Source organism: Pleurodeles waltl, chromosome 4_2 (assembly GCF_031143425.1).
Source record: "Pleurodeles waltl isolate 20211129_DDA chromosome 4_2, aPleWal1.hap1.20221129, whole genome shotgun sequence".
NCBI lineage: Eukaryota > Metazoa > Chordata > Amphibia > Caudata > Salamandridae > Pleurodeles > Pleurodeles waltl.
In genome coordinates this window covers 610,665,341-610,682,340 of record NC_090443.1, presented here as the reverse complement: position 1 = coordinate 610,682,340, position 17,000 = coordinate 610,665,341, and the positions used below count along the sequence as shown (strand labels likewise).

General features: G+C 41.6%; 1 protein-coding gene across 4 annotated transcripts in view; it reads left to right on the top strand.

Moving 5' to 3' along the window:
• Positions 1–1,286: 1,286 nt before the first annotated feature.
• The window catches only part of EXTL2 (exostosin like glycosyltransferase 2), a 62,520-nt gene continuing 46,806 nt past the window's right edge, over positions 1,287–17,000 (top strand). For 2 of the 4 annotated variants that reach the window (XM_069232177.1, XM_069232180.1), the window contains exon 1: positions 1,287–1,399. The gene's annotated coding sequence lies outside the window, so the exon portion shown is untranslated. Of the gene's footprint in view, positions 1,522–17,000 lie in introns of all 4 variants that reach the window. The other 2 variants (XM_069232178.1, XM_069232179.1) reach the window with 2 other exon arrangements.

Below are 17,000 nucleotides of genomic sequence, written 5' to 3'. Positions count from 1 at the left end.
GATCTCTAGTTTGGCTTTTGCTCAATTTCAAAACCATATAAAGACATGGACAAAGTGGGCAATTTCCTTGCACAACCTTGCAAGGGGTCTGGCCCCTGCTCACCCTTCACCAGCACTAACAGAGAACCATTGCACCAGAAGAGTTTGCCAAGGTGGATGGGTGTTGATTGTTCAGCCACTTGACAGTGCCCCTTCTGTTTCGCTCCTGTGTGCAGACAACTCCCCAGGTACCCAATACCTTCAAATAGTCTTGGTGGACCCATCTTGTCTGATTTTAGGGATTGTCCCACCTTGTTCTTCTCTTCTTTATTTATCCAGTTGTTAGCAACAACCCTTTGAATTACTTGCTGTGGATCTCCCATGTGATCTCAATTTCATCCTACTCTTTTATTATCTTTGATTGGTAGTCCGGGCTCCCATTTCTGAGATAAATGTAGAGTCCCAAACATACACTCTAGTGCAGTGCGACTACAGACAAGTTATGGGTACATCACATCCTGTCATTAGGTGTGAGACTTTCACCCACACCATCTGCCCTGCCTCTTTAAAAAAAAATAGGTTGAAAGTCCATGGGCGGTTGGGGTAAGCCAGATGTTTTTGTTCAATTTGTTTAAACTAGCATAAGGTTAATTACCTTAATGTTTCCCAAACTGTTTGCCAGGGGTTTTGAAATGTTCAGAAACATAATCCAAATTTTGCTGTTACTTTCTCTTCAGTAAAGATCGGGAAGATTTGGGTAGGGTGATGGCCTTGCCGTGAAGGGCATTAATTTACTACTGAACAAGGACGTAATGTGACACCTGAATGTAGCACCCCAGGAGGCAATCACAAAAGGTCCACAGTTAATAAATAGTGCTATGTTAAAAAAGAGTAAATAAATGCACTGACAACATAGTGAGACATGGCCTCTCTTGCGCGTGTCTGTAAAACTGATGTTTAGTTCTTGAATTTTTGTCCTGAATTTTGACCCTTTGTCCTGAATTTTTGTCCTGAATTTTGACCCTTTGTCCTGAATTTTTTACAGTCCTGTCCAGAATTTGCCTCAATGTCAGGTGGTCACCCTATATATCACATTACTTTCTCGTATGCAATTTAGCGAGTGACAAAGCAAATGAATAATCCGTTCATGGAGAGGTTCAAAGTTACATGTTGCAAGAGTTCAGGTAACAGCGAGACGTACTAAATGTTGAGAATCAGTGGAAGAAATGTTTCGCAGATCTCTGTGCCTCATCGAAACAGTATTCAAAAACTACAAAACGGAGCATTCTGGGAATAGAGTGTCTGACAGGAAGTACAGTGATTCGACAAGGCATGAAAAGTTTGCTGGAGTAGCTGCGGTTCCTGTTCCTTGATTGTTTTTATTGCAACAGACTAATGGCAAATGTATGTGCTGAAAAAAGTAAGATCGTTTAGTCTTTGAACGCAGAGTAACTACATATTGTGTCTTCATTTTCGAAACTGTGAAACTCTCAAATTCTTCTTAATGTTAAAAATCGGGCATTCCAATTTTTGCATCTGACGGTAAGAACTTTATAAGCACGATACACGAGAATATTCCTTTTAATGAATGTTCGTATCGTAAAGAGGCTCATGCACGTGCCGTAATATCTGTGGATGCTATTTAAATGACTTTGACTCTGTTCTTATTTAAATTGATTCCAAATGCTGGATGTGTTCTGCTAGTGTTTTGTTCTCTCTACTTATATTAGAAACTTGAAACGGAAATGTGACTAAATAGATTCACAAAGTAAAATGCTCCGTTATTTGTTAACTGCCCCCGCCACCTTTCAACCCCTCGTGATTTCAACGCGGTGCTACATGGCTTTTTCGGTCAGACGTGACCACACGAGTACACAGTTTGAAGCGACGCGCGTTCTGTCCTGGCCAAGCTCTGGGTTGTAAGCTGTGTTTACAACGCAGCTGCCCGTTTATGCTAGCCGGTAGAGGTGGGCGGCCTGACAAACTGACGGTGAGCCCAGGGTCTGCCTCAGATCTTCGAGTCTGTGCACAGGCCGAGCGCTCACAATGTTTGCTGGGTAAATTAAAAAAAACAAAAACGTAAAATATAGTCTCTTCAACATTAAAAAAATGATATTTCTTTAGCATGTAGAAGTTTTGACATTAACACGTCACATTATAATACTGCGCTGAGAAGTACTGGTTAAAAGTAATAGTTTTTAAATATGAACCATTAGTGAACTGAGAGGCAAGACAATTATCATGGCTCAGATTTCTATAGAGCAACATTAAAGTCTATTAAATCAAACACAGTAGGCTTTGGTACAACTGATGTTCTTTACTCACATATTGGAGAGTGCTTTCAAATGCGATAGTGAAGAAAAACATTTTTGTGAAATAAAATATTTGCCTTATGTCACGCAATTTATTTGGGAAAGCAGCATTATACCCAGGTTTTCACTTTGAGCAAATCAACCAGTAACTGGGTATCTATTTGTTTTTCCTTATGTTAATTCTTTGTTTTCACTTCTGTGCATTTTTCCCGCTGTTTTTGTATAATGCAAGCGCAAAGCGCTTTTCATGAGCACCAGTTACTTTACATAAGGGTTAATTTATTGTTTATAGGCATGGGGCGATTAAAGCGATTTGCCCAGAATCACAGCATGATGTGACTGACTGAGACTTGGGGAATGGTTTTCCAGGTCCCAAGTTTGCAGCTGTGGCCTTGAGGCAACCTCCTTGATAGAGGAAGGGAAGGAAGCAGGCACGGGTCGCATGAAAGGTCGGCTCGTTATGAGCTCAAGCCTCCTATAGGACCTCGAGCGGAGTCAGAGCCTGACTTGAGTTTTCAGTGGTTTGTCCACCTCTACTCGCTGGTCGGTTGTTCTCCAGCTATAGCGCATAGAAGTGATTTTGATTAAAACTTCACCGCTCCAGTTTTTAGAAGACAGAACAATAGGGAGTCTAACACTCTGATGTTCAGTGGGAGGGATAGTAGGAGGGGCCTGGAACAGTTAATCATTGTAGTCATTGTAACAATGTTTATACTGGTAAATGCAATTTCTCTCTGACGTAACAACTGCACTTTCCACCCGCTACAGCCTTGTTAGATCTCTCCTACACAGCGCATGCGCTATGCTGTGAGACATATTGTTTACGATTCAGTGGGCGTACAGCCCTCCTACAGCATATCATTAGTTGTTTTCATGGTCACTCTCATTTGGAGACTTTCCATTGCTTAGCTTCTTTAGGCTTCCCTTCCTTACTTGCGTTAGATAGCTCCTCCATGGAGAATGGACCAAGAACATGTGTTCTTACTTATCTTTGTCCTTCCTTCTCTTTCTGAAGCATTTCAGTATTATTCCTGGAAGTGCAATGTGTTTTCCTACTTTTAACACAACCATACTGCATATTATTTATGTCACTTTCATTCAATCTGCCCTCTCTATGGAGCTCTAGTTATTTACAGCCACTGCACTACTCTACGCCTCTCCATTCCATTTTCTATGCTACTCTACTGTATGCCACTCTACTCTCCACCACTCTATGCCACAGCACTCTATGCCACTCCACGCCACTCCACCCCACTTCTTCACTCCACTGTATGCCACTCTACACCACATCACTACACTCTAGTCTATACAACCACTCCACTTTTTGCCACTCCACTCCTCACATTGCCACTTTGAGGCACTGTACGCCACTCCAGTCTACTCTGTGCCACCCCACTCTATGCCACTCCACCCTATGCTGGTCCACTCTACGTCGCTCCAATCTATGCTATGCCATTCCAAACCACTCATGCCACTCTACTCCAGTCTCCTCTACACCACTCTCCTCCTCACCATGCTACTAATGTTTGGCCATGCTGAACAGCCACCACACTGCTTTACAGCTTGGCTAAAAGACACTGGCAAAGCCAATATCGCTCACGTAGGTGAGGCAAATGTTTGTTTTGTGTTGTTTTTCCCAATCTAATGTCGGGTGGTTCCTTTCAGTTTCACTTTTCTTAAAAAAATTAATGCAGAGAAATAATTGCATTTGGGGACTGGGGTGGGAAGGTGGAGGCGGAATGTCTCGGATGAGTTTCAGAGTGTAGGTATAGCCAAAGCCGGTGTCACTATTAAATCAATGTAACATATAGAATAAATTATATATATTTTGTACTTTTAGAGGTTATTATACACTATCTTATAGACTAGAATGTTTAAAGATAGCTACATTCACCAGTAATTGTCTCTAGGCACCATGTGCTTGAAATGCTAATCCCGCTGAGGGACAGGTCATCTGTTTACTAAACATGAACACTTATATTTTATTTATTGTTGAAACAGTTACTGCTGCCTAAAACAGACAAGAGTATGTGTCTTATTTTTTGAGAGAAGCATTCCCAGAAGGTCTCAAGATAGTATTCCTGTGCGCTTGAAGAGAGGTATCAAGGCTATAAACAACCTAGTGGACAGTATCCAGGCCAGTCTATGATGGGATCACCAGTGCACTGGTTGTATGAGATCCATGCTTGGCCAAGTAGCTGCAACCGAATTTTTGACCTCTTATTTCAGCTTTTAAGCCATGATGTGCGAGTGTACAATATTGCTCTTTCAAAATATCGATCTGTGACACAGTCCAAGGAAAATGTCACCACTGACCAGGGGCGCAACTTGACCCAAACTTTTGGGTGAAGGGGGATGACTAACACTTAGACCTTTGGCAGCGAAGCCATCTTCAGAACTGAATCAAAATCACGTGTTGGGACCCCATTCACTCTTCTGGTATAATACATGATATAGGGTGGCAGGTCTCAATGATACATGGCTAGTAAGGCGATTTCAGCGCACTGGGCAGCAACTTTGGACTTAGCGTAACAACTCTTACTATGGGTTTAGGGTTCTCCCTCAAGAAAATCTAGAAGGATTAATAACAAATGTTTCTTTCCTTTAGTACGTATCAAGCCATTAGACTTGGTAGGATGCAGAATTTCAGGTTCTAGTTTCTGGGACAAACAGCATCTTATGGTGCATTCTGTAACGCACTCTTCCATTTCCATTAGTCTCAACCTAATCAGGCTTAAAAGCAGTGCTTAGAAAATATTTGGGTGCCCAATACCAAATTAAGCTTTGCAAAAATGGCACTGGTTATGCACAATTTTGTAGTTATTGTTCTGTTTATACTGTATTTACTAGCATACAATACCGATGCATAATGTAGATTTTCCTAGTAATTTATGAAGGAAAGTCTTAATTTTATTAAAGACACAGAGGCGAGTATTATGCTTCTCTAACTTGCTTTATTTTAAATAGCAGCAGTCAAGAAAACTACAATTCCCATGGGGCTTAACAACAGAAAAAGCCAATGGGAGAACAACAGAAGGAACAGCTGCACCAATCACCATACACGGTCCTACGTAACCACTAAGCTTGACTGCGACCAGCCCTCTTTCTTGATGCGAGAGGTTAGTCCATGTGTGAAAACAACGGAAAAATAGTCAAAATGATTGCAACTGCCAGGATCAAAGAACAAAGTTCCTGAAGAAAGTTCAGGCAAAAGAAGAGACAAGGAGAAAGTCGGGAGACGTTCAGGAGATTCCGCTGGAACGAAGTCTGGGCTTCAGAAGGAGCGTACGAGCTCGGTATAACCAGGGTCCGATCAGGTAGCTGGTTGAGATGTTGAGGATGTTGCTGTGAGAGAGGGAAAAGAAGACAAAATTAGGAAAAAATTGTCCTACTTGAGGCGGGATAATACTCGCCTCCGTGTCTTTAATAAAATTAAGACTTTCCGTCATAAATTACTAGGAAAATCTACATTTTATGTCAAGAACGGAGGCTCCTATTATGCTTTTTTAAAGCATATTAATCACTACAGAAGTTGCAGTATGTACAGGTTTACAATAAAATGTTCTGAAAACATTATCATTAGACCAATCGGCTGATCTCAGAATGTCTTCCAAGCTAGAACCAACCCAAAAGGCCTTGGAGGCCATCGCACCTCTAGTGGAATGAGCCCGAAAAACAGAGGTATCTATACCTGCCAGAGACATAACCCAGCGAACCCATCTGGCAAGCGTAGCCGAAGAAACAGGTTTGTGGGGTTTGCGAAAGGAAATGAGCAACTGGGAAGAGGAAGACGTTCTGAGATCAGCCGTGCGTTCTTCGTAACATTTAAGACATTGTCCATCGCATAACTTAGGTTGATTGGGAAAATATGGGTAAAAAACTGTATGCAAATTAGATTTTGTGCGTTTGTGAACAGAAAATAATACACCTGAAGGGGCAAATTGCCGAGAAGAAACATCTAGAGCTCAAACATCAGATAAACGTTTGATGGAAACTAGACAGAGTAACATGGTGAGTTTGGCAGAAAGCATTTTTAAAGACAACTCATAATTATCTTGCCAAGATAAAAACAAATTCAGTACTACATTCATATCCCACAACTTTGAGTATTTAGGTTGCGGAGGAAAAGAAAATGTTACTCCCTTTAACAAGCGACAAAGAAGGGGATGTTCCCCTGCAGGTTTTCCATTGATTTGATCATGGTGCATGGAAATCGCTGATCGGTATAGATTAATCGTCCTGTACGATTTACCTAAGCCAGCTTGCGCAGCCAAAAAATTAATTACATACTTTATATCTGCTGAAACTGGATCGAGGTCCCTTCCCACACACCAGCTAGGCCAAAGCGACCAGGCAGAGCTATATGCCTTCCAGTTACCTGGGGCCCAGGCTTTGCTGATGAGGTCCGTGGCTTCATCCGAAATTGGGATGGAAGGTCGGGAAGTCCCGACACCTTCCATGCTGAGAGTTGAAGAGTGTTGTTGACGACAAGGGGATGAGGAATTCCTCGTGGGTCCAGAAGAAGAGAAGGGAACGAAGGGAGAAGAAGGGGGGAGTCGATTGCCAATTCCAAGAGAGGGGGAAACCACATTTGCGACTGCCAGAAAGGGACTACAAGCACTGATGTGGCCTTCTGGCGCCTGATCTGGTCCAATACCCTGGTGATCATTAAGAAAGGAGGAAACGCATAATTGATCGATTGGGACCAGTCTTGTAGAAAAACGTTGGAGGCCAAAGCGGCAGGGTCTGGGCGCCAACTGAAAAAGAGGGGTAACTGAGAGTTGAGACGGGAAGCGAAAAGGTCTATGGCAAAAGGGCCCCATTTGTGAAGTATAGAACGGAAAACTGAGGGATGAAGTTTCCAATCACTGTAGTCTTTGAGGAAGCGTGAGTGCCAGTACGCCGTTTGGTTGAGGGAGCCTCGGAGATATTCTGCTGAGAGGGAAATCTCGTTGAGGAGGCAATACTCCCAAAGACTTTTTGCGAGGTCTTCTAGGGGCTTCGATCTGGTTCCTCCGAGATGGTTTATGTAACGGACAGCCGAAACATTGTCTATGCGGAGGAGGATGGTACACTGCACTCTGTCCTTTGCTAGGCTTTTGATTGCAAAGGAGCCCGCAAGCATCTCTAAATAATTGATGTGCAATCTGGACTCCTCGAGTGACCATGTACCTCCAGTCGAGAATGAGCCACAGCGGGCGCCCCAACCAGTCAGGCTTGCGTCGGATTCTAACACAAGATCGGGGGCTGATGGAAATATAGCCCTGCCATTCCAGGCGTCTAAATGGTCTGTCCACCATTGGAGTTCTAAACTACACTCGTGATCGAGAGCTATCATCTCTGAATAGGCAAGACCTCTTCTGAGGTGACGGATTTTGAGCCTCTGAAGAGCACGGTAATGTAAGGGCCCGGAAAAATGGCCTGAATGGAAGCAGACAGAAGACCCACAATCCTGGCCAGAGTTCTGAGAGAAATTTGCGATCCACTGAGTGTTTTCCGAATTTCCGTCTTTATGGTATGTACTTTTTGTGACGGGAGATGGAGAGTCGAGGAAGAGGAGTCTATCTCGAACCCTAAGAAGTCTATTCTTTGAGATGGGAGAGTATTGGACTTTGCTTCGTTGAGAAGAAAACCGAGTTGGGAGAGAAGGGAGCAAGTTATTTGCAACTGAGATAAGAGAGTAGAACGATCTTGATGTAGTAGGAGGATATCGTCGAGATAAATTAGAAGTCTGATGCCTAACGATCTGAGGTGAGCCGTGACCGGCTTCATTAGCTTGGTGAAGCACCAAGGTGCGGAAGAAAGGCCGAATGGAAGGGAGGAAAAGTGATACGACTGACCTAGCAATTGAAACAGAAGATATTTCCTGTGACTTGGATGAATGGGAACTGAAAGATAGGCATCCTGAAGGTCTAGACGTACCATGAAATCGAAGGGAAGGAGAATGTCCCTGAGATGTCTAATGGTCTCCATTTTGAAATGTCGATAAACGACAAACTGATTGAAATCTCTGAGATTTATCACGGGCCTGAACTTGTTCTTCTTTTGCACCAGAAAGAGAGAACTGAGGAAACTGGAGGGATCTAGAGGAGCTTCTTGGATGGCTCGCTTTGATAGTAACAAAACTATTTCTTCTGAAATAAGGGTGGACATCTCTGTGGAAAAATGAGGGGGAGGGGGAAAGTACCTTTGGAAGGGAGTGGCGTAGAACTCTATTTGGTAACCTAGAATGGTATTGAGAACCCAAGGGTCTGAAGTCCGTGTGCGCCATTTTTGGGTGAAATAATGAAGTCGGCCCCCTATTGGAGGAAGGCCAGAAGCAGGGCTTACCTTGGTTATTGTTGGATCGGAATCGACGTTGCCCACGACCCCTGTAGCCTCTGCCACGTTGTGGGTAGAACTGGGGCTTGTAGGCTTGAGATGCGTAGGTGGAATGAGAGGCGTAAGAGGAGCCTCTGTATCCCTGGAAGGACCGGCCGGTAGAGCGGCTCCTGCCTGTACCGGCCCTGGCAAAAACACATTGATTGAACACCTTGATGTTTTGTTGAGCCTTGTCAATTGAGGAAAAAGTGGAAACGAATTTTCCCAAGTCTTTAATGAAGGTTTCGCCAAAAAGATGACCATCAGCTTTAATGCCGAGATCCATGTTGGCCAGGTTTGACAACTTGGGGTCCAGTTTGAGGAGTAAACCTTTCCTTCTCTCGTGACTCATGGAGGCGTTAGCGTTGCCAAGAAGACAAAAGGGTCTATGGGTCCATAAGGATAGCTCAGCCGGATCAATGTCCGCTTCGTCCATTTTTGCTGATTCAGCGAGGTCTAAAATACGAGCTAGGGGACCCACTACATCCAGCAGTTTGGCCTGACAATTTGACCAGGCTTTGTCTACCCCCTTACGGGGGTCCTTTCCGAATTTGGAGAAAAAGGTAAGGATAGATTCGTCAATTGAAGGGGTCTCTGTAATATGGGAAAAAAGTGATGGTCTGGGTCACTCAGATCTCAATTTAGACCTTGTCTGCTTATCAAGGGGAACTCTCAACCTGGAAGCAATGTATTTACCCACGTGAGATGACGGAGACCACTCTGTGGAGTTAGGGTGGTGAAGGAGTGATGGATCGAACATGGGGTTACCATCCGCGTCTAAAACGGTTTTGGCAAAGAACGGGTCCGAAACATTTAGTTTAGGCTTTTTAGCAGGGGAAGCCTGAGACTGTGAACCCCATATATCTGAGGCGTCATCTGCCTCATCCGCATCACCGACATCGTCATCGGTATCTGAAATGTGCGAGATAACAATTTGTTTTGGCGCTATAACACAATGCTTAGACTTAGATTTGCATTTACTGAAAACATTACTATTCCCCTCCTGAGAAGGAGGCCTGGGAGGAAACTCGTCCTCATCCATGGGTGAAGAAGCTTCACCAGTCAAAACAGCGCCAGCGGATGGTTTTTGAATGTACAAATCCTTTGATTTTCTTTTTCTGCTATCCCCCGCAGAATGGGCCAGGAAGGATTTGTGGACCATGTTTTGAACAGTGGTCTCAATTTTTTTTGACATTTTTGACATGGAAGCTGAAACAGCTTTAGCCACAGCCTCATTAATGAGGGTTCCAAAATCATTCATATTGGTTGATGAAGACTCCTGAGGATCCATAATAATAATAAAAGGTATGGTACAGGAAGAAACAGATACAATTGTATCATGGAGAAAAAAGCCCTTGCAGAAAGGGTTAAGTCAACCAGGAAGTATTGGAAAGAAAAAATAAATACACGCCCCTAAGGCGTGTCCAGACCGGGAAAGGTTGAAGCAGTACTTGCGTGGGCAAAGCGACTGAAGGGAAGAGCAGGAGAGGCGCCACAACTCCGGAAAAGCGTGTGGAGAGAAAAAACAGCACACAGCGGTAAGGAGCGTTCGTTTAGAACGTTCAGAAACGGAGGCAGAATGCCTCAGGACGCGCGCGAGCGCAGCTTCCAAAGCCTAAGGGCTGGAAGGAACGCTGCGACGAGCGCAAAGACAAAGAACATGAAAATAATTATGCGTTAAGCAAAAAAACAAGTAAACGATAATGTATGTACAAATAAATACACGTATAATAATAAACAATGAAACAACATGAGAGAGGAATAAAAACACCACTTATCTTGACTGCGAGCAGCAAGAAAGAGGGCTGGTCGCAGTCAAGCTTAGTGGTTACGTAGGACCGTGTATGGTGATTGGTGCAGCTGTTCCTTCTGTTGTTCTCCCATTGGCTTTTTCTGTTGTTAAGCCCCATGGGAATTGTAGTTTTCTTGACTGCTGCTATTTAAAATAAAGCAAGTTAGAGAAGCATAATAGGAGCCTCCGTTCTTGACATAAAATTGGCAGAACAGAGTTAATACATGAATCAACTGTGTTGCATTAAGTAGGGGTAATGCCTCATATCCGACCTCAGTAACAAACAGAATGTTGAAAAATGAACACCACGTTTGGAAGTTTGGAAAATGTTGATTATACAGACACTCATGAAAGACAGAAACTGAGCATGAAGTGGGATTACCTAAAGTGCCAGCTCTATACAGAAACAATACCAAAACTTTTAACATACTCATGTACACTGGTAGCTGTAGAATATTGAATAGAGCAACACCATTCTCACTTTTATTTCTCTACTGTGATTGGCATCCTAGCTTGAACCTTGGTAAACTGAAATCATTCACAACTAGTGCGCATTTCCAACAAAAACATTAAAAACTAAAAATCTATTCTCAAATCTTAGCGTGATGTGGTATGGCATCATCAAGTTCATTCTCTATGGTTCTTACATTGCTGGTTCTTTTAGCCGTGCCACATATTAACATAGCATGGTCAATTAAGTCTTGCCTGAGGGTAACCATTGAACTTCTTCACCCCCCCTAATTTCAGCAAAACATTCTGATAAGAGACAGGAATGGTGCAATGATAATTTGCTCCAACAGCAACCTTGTTTTGGCTGTGCACTCCTTAAAAACCTTACTTGCAGCTCACCACAGTGAAATGGCACTCTTTGTCTGCTCCTGGTGGTGCAATAAGGCAGTAGTACATCACTGATGAAGCTTATGAATAAACTCATTAGAGGTCCATAGAAAACTATTCATTAGTACTAAAAACGTATGACATGATTTCATGCATTATTTAGGGAAAGGTATAGCTTGCATAACTGTTCTTTGTATTGGAAAATCACTTCAGCTGGTTTGCTTCAATATTTTTAAAGTTTTCTTTTTTTCATATCGTAGGCTGTGCCCACTATAACACTAACTTTCATGAACACATTGCTTTTGATGAAATAATTAAATGAAAGAAGTATTAGGGGCCAGATGTACAAAGATTAAGAATTGCATTTTCCAAATTATAATTCCTACCAAATTACAATTAGGAAATCACAATTCTTCATGCATGAAAACTTTGAACTTTTAAATAGCGATTCCTAGTGGGTCATAAATCGACCTAACTCATGGATATTAATGAGGTCAGTCGCAGTTTGCGACCCAGGAGGAATGATAACCATCATAGGGATGGTGGCCTGCTGAGATCAGCAGACCACAATGTCTGTGATTGCTTTTTAAGAAAGCAATGTTTTTCTTCTAAATGTAGCCCATTTTCTTTAAGAGAACATTGGATGTTTAAAAAAAAAAACGTTTATTTTTTAAGAGCAGGCAATGGTCCACTGCCCGCTCTAATAAAATATTTTTGTTTACATTTTCAAAGGAGAAGGGGTGTCTTGGGTAACCCTTTTTGTTGGTGAATTGGTTACCACCTTCAAGGAGGTGTAAACTATCATTGTTTTTCTATTGGAATATGTTCATAAAAAAACAATACATACCCCTGCAATTCAGTATTTGGAAACGGATGCCCTAAACACACCCCTTCCAAATACTGAATTGCACAACCAAACTGTGATTCGGAAACAAGTTACCAAATTGCAATTAGGCATTTATACATTGCAAAATGCTTTCGTTACAATCTCAAATGGCCTGATTCTCAGAATTGGGCCATTTGCGACCTCAAAAAATGTTTGTACATATGACCAATGGGTTTGTATTCTATTTGCATTTTTATAGTGCTTACCACCCCGATGATATGTTAAATTGCTTTACAGTGAATAGCACATACTCCTGGAAACCAAGGTTTACAGCTAGGCAAGTGAAATATAAGTTATTAGGTTTAAGCTTCTGCATTCAGAGAAACAGTTCCATGCATTTATTTGTGATTTTTTGTTATAAAGCAAATGGAATAGTAATAATGTTTGTAAGGGCTTTGTGGCATCATTCAAGTGATCGAAGAGATGAACAGAGTAGCTAGAAGGAACTAGGTATTATTGGGTTTTAGAGAGAGGTGGTTTTGTGATCTATGGAATTGGAATGGGGTATAACCCGTTAGCAGAGATTCTAGCACATCCTACAGTAGATTTTGTTATTTTACAGCACTGTAATTTTCATTTCGACTGCCATCAAATTAGTGCAACCTATTTTATTAATCTTAGAAGGATGAAAGACTGGGATGTCCCTTAAGGGATTTGTAAGGCACATTACTGGTCATTATACCCATACCATACACACAAACATGCACATATGCGTTATAGGTGGACAAGCTTCTGAAAGTTTGAGTCAGAAGTCTGGCTCTGGCGCAGTTACAGGTCCTATTTGAACCTCGAGCCCATAATGAGCCAAGCTTTCATGTGGCTTCTTCTTCCCTCCTTCTGTCAAAGATATGGTGTTACAGGCAGAGCTGCTTACTGTGGAACTGAAGAACCAGGTTCGACGCTCGGTGTTGGCTCATCATCATCATGTGATTCTCGGAAAACCACTTAATCTCCCCATGCCTACAAACAATGCATGTGACCTTGTGTAATGTAACTGTAACCAATATCCTTGGGTCAAGTTTACGCTATATTCTAAAAACTGAGGCAGAATGCACAAAGAGGTAAAAACAAAGCCTTAACATGAGGAATAGCAAATAGATACCCATTTACTGGCTGATTAGGACTGGATGAAGCCAGAAAACTTGAATAAATCACGCTTCAGTGCTTAAACAGTGTTATATTAGGCAAATATTTTATTTCACACAAAATCTCTTTTTTTTTCTTCATCATCGCTTAGGAAAGCACTTTCAAATATGTGATTTCATACTACCAGTTGTACAAAACTATTACTTTTAATATATATTTCTCACTGCAGTGCTATAATATGCCTTAATAATTTCAAAGCTTTCTCATTTTAAAGAAATACACATTTTTGAACTTTGAAGAGACTTCCTCATATCTTATGGGATTTGTTGTACAAAGTACATAACACGTATGTTCAGGGCTCTGCTCATCTACGGGCGCTAAGATCTGTGCCAGGCTCTTGGCTCGGATCTGACTTTGCTGTCCTTGTTAATTTGTTGGCTCCCCCAGCTCTAGTCTGCATTCACACATGCATCAATAGAAAGGCTGATAGAACAATCTTAAATAACTGAGGCAGAACGCAACATTTTTTTTTTTTTTTTTTTTAAAAGAGTTCCATGATATGGATGGTCTCACAATACTGATAAAAAAAAAAAATGTCTAAGAACTATAGAATTACATTAAAATGTCATAGACAGTTTGTTAAATTTAATTGAGAAGGCAAGACACCTATTTACTGCTTTAAACTTGCATTCTTTGTTGTGGTGTGACCTGCTGATTTCACACACAGCATTTCGCTTGGTTTGGTGTAGTTTTATGCAGATATCTTGATTAGGCAGAAAGTTCAGGGGCGCAGGGGGAACAGGAGACAAAGGGTGGAGGAGCTGTAAACAGCCCCTAGAATATAGGCCAGGGCACCCCCTTAGGTGAGATGGCTTTTGGCGTCCTGACTGGCAGGCTCAGCCAGGTCCACAGAGCATGGGGTGGGAGTGGGGTAAGGGTGCTGAGGGGGAGGGACTAAAGCCCTCTCAGCCCGATGGGTGTTGTGCACCTGCCACTGCCATCCTTCCAATGACTCGGTGGGGGATGGTGAGGTATCTGAAGGGATTCTTGAGTGCCCTACTTGAAACGAGCAAAGTTGCATTAGGGCAGTGATGTGCGTCTGGAAAGACACGATCTTTTCTAGACTAGATAACACTACCTTTAGTGCATATGCATCACCTTACCCGAACAAATGGTAAATATTTAATTACATTAAGTTAACTCATTTACATTTTAGAATTGAGGGGCAATTCTTTAAGAAGAAAGATTCCTTCCTCTAAGAGTGGTACCAATCTTAACTAACGTTGAAAGGTAATTCTAGGAATTAAATTGATGATAAAATACATATAATCAACCCTTGCTTAAGTATCCACTGCCCCTTCAATTGTTACTCACCACCTCAAAGCTATGCAGAAAAAGTACGTGGGAATGGCTAATAACTTTAAAGAGTACAATTTAGCACCCTGAACACATAGCCCCAGATGCGCAGAAATAAGCTTCAGATTGAAGTAGAAGGTGTCTAAGAGTTATTTGAAGTTTTACACCCATTCTAGAAAGGCATAAAATGCAGATTGCTCCTTATGTGCTGCCTCCATCTGGAATGGAGTACACAGCTTTGATTGAAGACTTTATCTGGGCAATACTGTTATTTTCTCCCTCTTCTGTCCATAAAGCTATACAAACTGCCACAGAACTGAGTAATGATTGATCCTGTTCTATACAGCACCAAGGGCCAATGAGATGTTAACAGCAGGGGCTGTTTGAAAACTGTTATAATGTAAACAGTTAATGAAAACATCACAAGTACAATCTGTGACAGGACAACATGGTAAATTACATTCAGAAACCTGCATTACTCATGCACTGGAGTAATTAGCATTTTAGATATTGTTACAGAAAAGCTTAATGATAGTTTGAGAGGACGGAATACCTCCCAGAAAATTTTAGTTGTTAGTACCAGAATGTAAATGAATTTTCCTGGCTGTTCTCCAGACATAGCCTTTGTGTAATGGTGCCCCTCACAGCAGTGTAGTCTCCTGCCTAGAGCGTGCACAAAGGAGTGTGAGGTCTCTGCATTTGCCTGTGATCAAGAAAGATAGAAGGCTGGGCCTCAACTAAATGGACACCTTTTACATTGTACAACAGAGTCTGCAGTCCCAACCTGCCCCCACCATTCTCCAAAGGGCAGTACTTGAGTAAGTGTAATTATCTTCCCCTTTCTAATAAGCTTTTCATTTCATCCACTCCACCATTCGCAGAATCTCTTTATCAGTGTTAGAATCAATTACCCATACATTCTCTTACATTCCTATGATCATGAGGTTACTGTTACCTTAGAGCAAAGCCTAAAGCTCTTGCTATTTCCCAGTATATATGCCCAGCCATTACTTTATGCTTCTGAACCCTGCGCTGATCAGCTAACATTGCTCCAGTGGTGGTCTAGAGTTAGCCTTGTAGTAGACAGATTGTTCACCTGATTCCAGTGCCTAGCAAACCACCTAACATATCACTGTCATAACATACAAATTATACTGTTCCGTTCTACAGTCTTACATCCTCAAATTGCATGCTATCCCAAAAAGCAACCTCTGTATTTCTAGACCTGGCATGAAAAGTGACCTAACTTCTGATTGTTGCCTCTTTTGTTTTTCTTTCAAATTATCCTATCCTTCCCTTTTAAAATCTGCATGCATCCTCCCTCCCTCTCCGAGAACAACCTTCTCAAGTCACATGCATGTTTGACTTAATCTTTATTATTGTATTTTTAAACTACCCACAACTCGTATCAAATATCACAAACTTTCCTTTTGAAGTTCTATCCATGCAACATAACAGTAGTAAATCCCTGCAAACTCAGCTAAGCCCCCACTATTGATCGCACCAAACTACTATTAAGGTAACCTATCACAAAGAAACTGGAATGAAAGCATTGAATGATTTGCTGAGTACACAAGACTAATCCCAATAACCAGTGACAAGTACAAAAGGAAGGCTTTGTCCACAGAGAAGTCCACCGCCTAAGCTTTGTCCATAAAGAAGTCCACCCCTTCTAATTTAGGGAATTATAAAGGAGGAAACTCTTCTTCTCAATATAGTTTAATGTGCTACACTCTGTTGGGCTTTGAAGAACACCCAAAGTGGTACTCTTTTTTTGTTTTCTTTTTGTTTTGTTTTTTGCATGGGTAACTATTGGCCCTCAGCCCAAGGTACAATGCTATTAACAGCTGGTGACATCTTATTGTAGTGATGAGATATAGCCATTTTACCAGAACCTTGCAGGAAGTATTGGTTTATTTGTCTCCCTAGAAAATTAATGTAGTAGATCACAATTTTCTAGTCTCATTGAGTATGTATTTTGAGTTCTTGTGAACGCATGGTTACATATAAGGTGGGGCCATAAGGTTGGAGTGCCCCCTGTAAGAATGACAAAACTCTGAGTGGGAGTATTCCTTTAGATTTATGTCTTCCTTTTTCTCCTTTTATATTCTCCTGACTTGAACGTTTCGTTTTTTACATCATGGTAATGATCAATATAATTGCCATTTTAGATGTTAAATCTTTGTACATCAATATTCATCTGAGTCCTATATTAGTGAAGCTATGTAAAATCAACTTTTTATAAAGCATGTAGGACTTATAGCGTTCTTTGTGGAAATCATCAAGGTTGTGCATAGTTTGAACAGTGAGTGTATATGTATTGTAGGAAATTAAGCCATTTATAGAGGTAGAGTCATCCATACTATATCCTCATGCTTTTTCTCAGCATTTC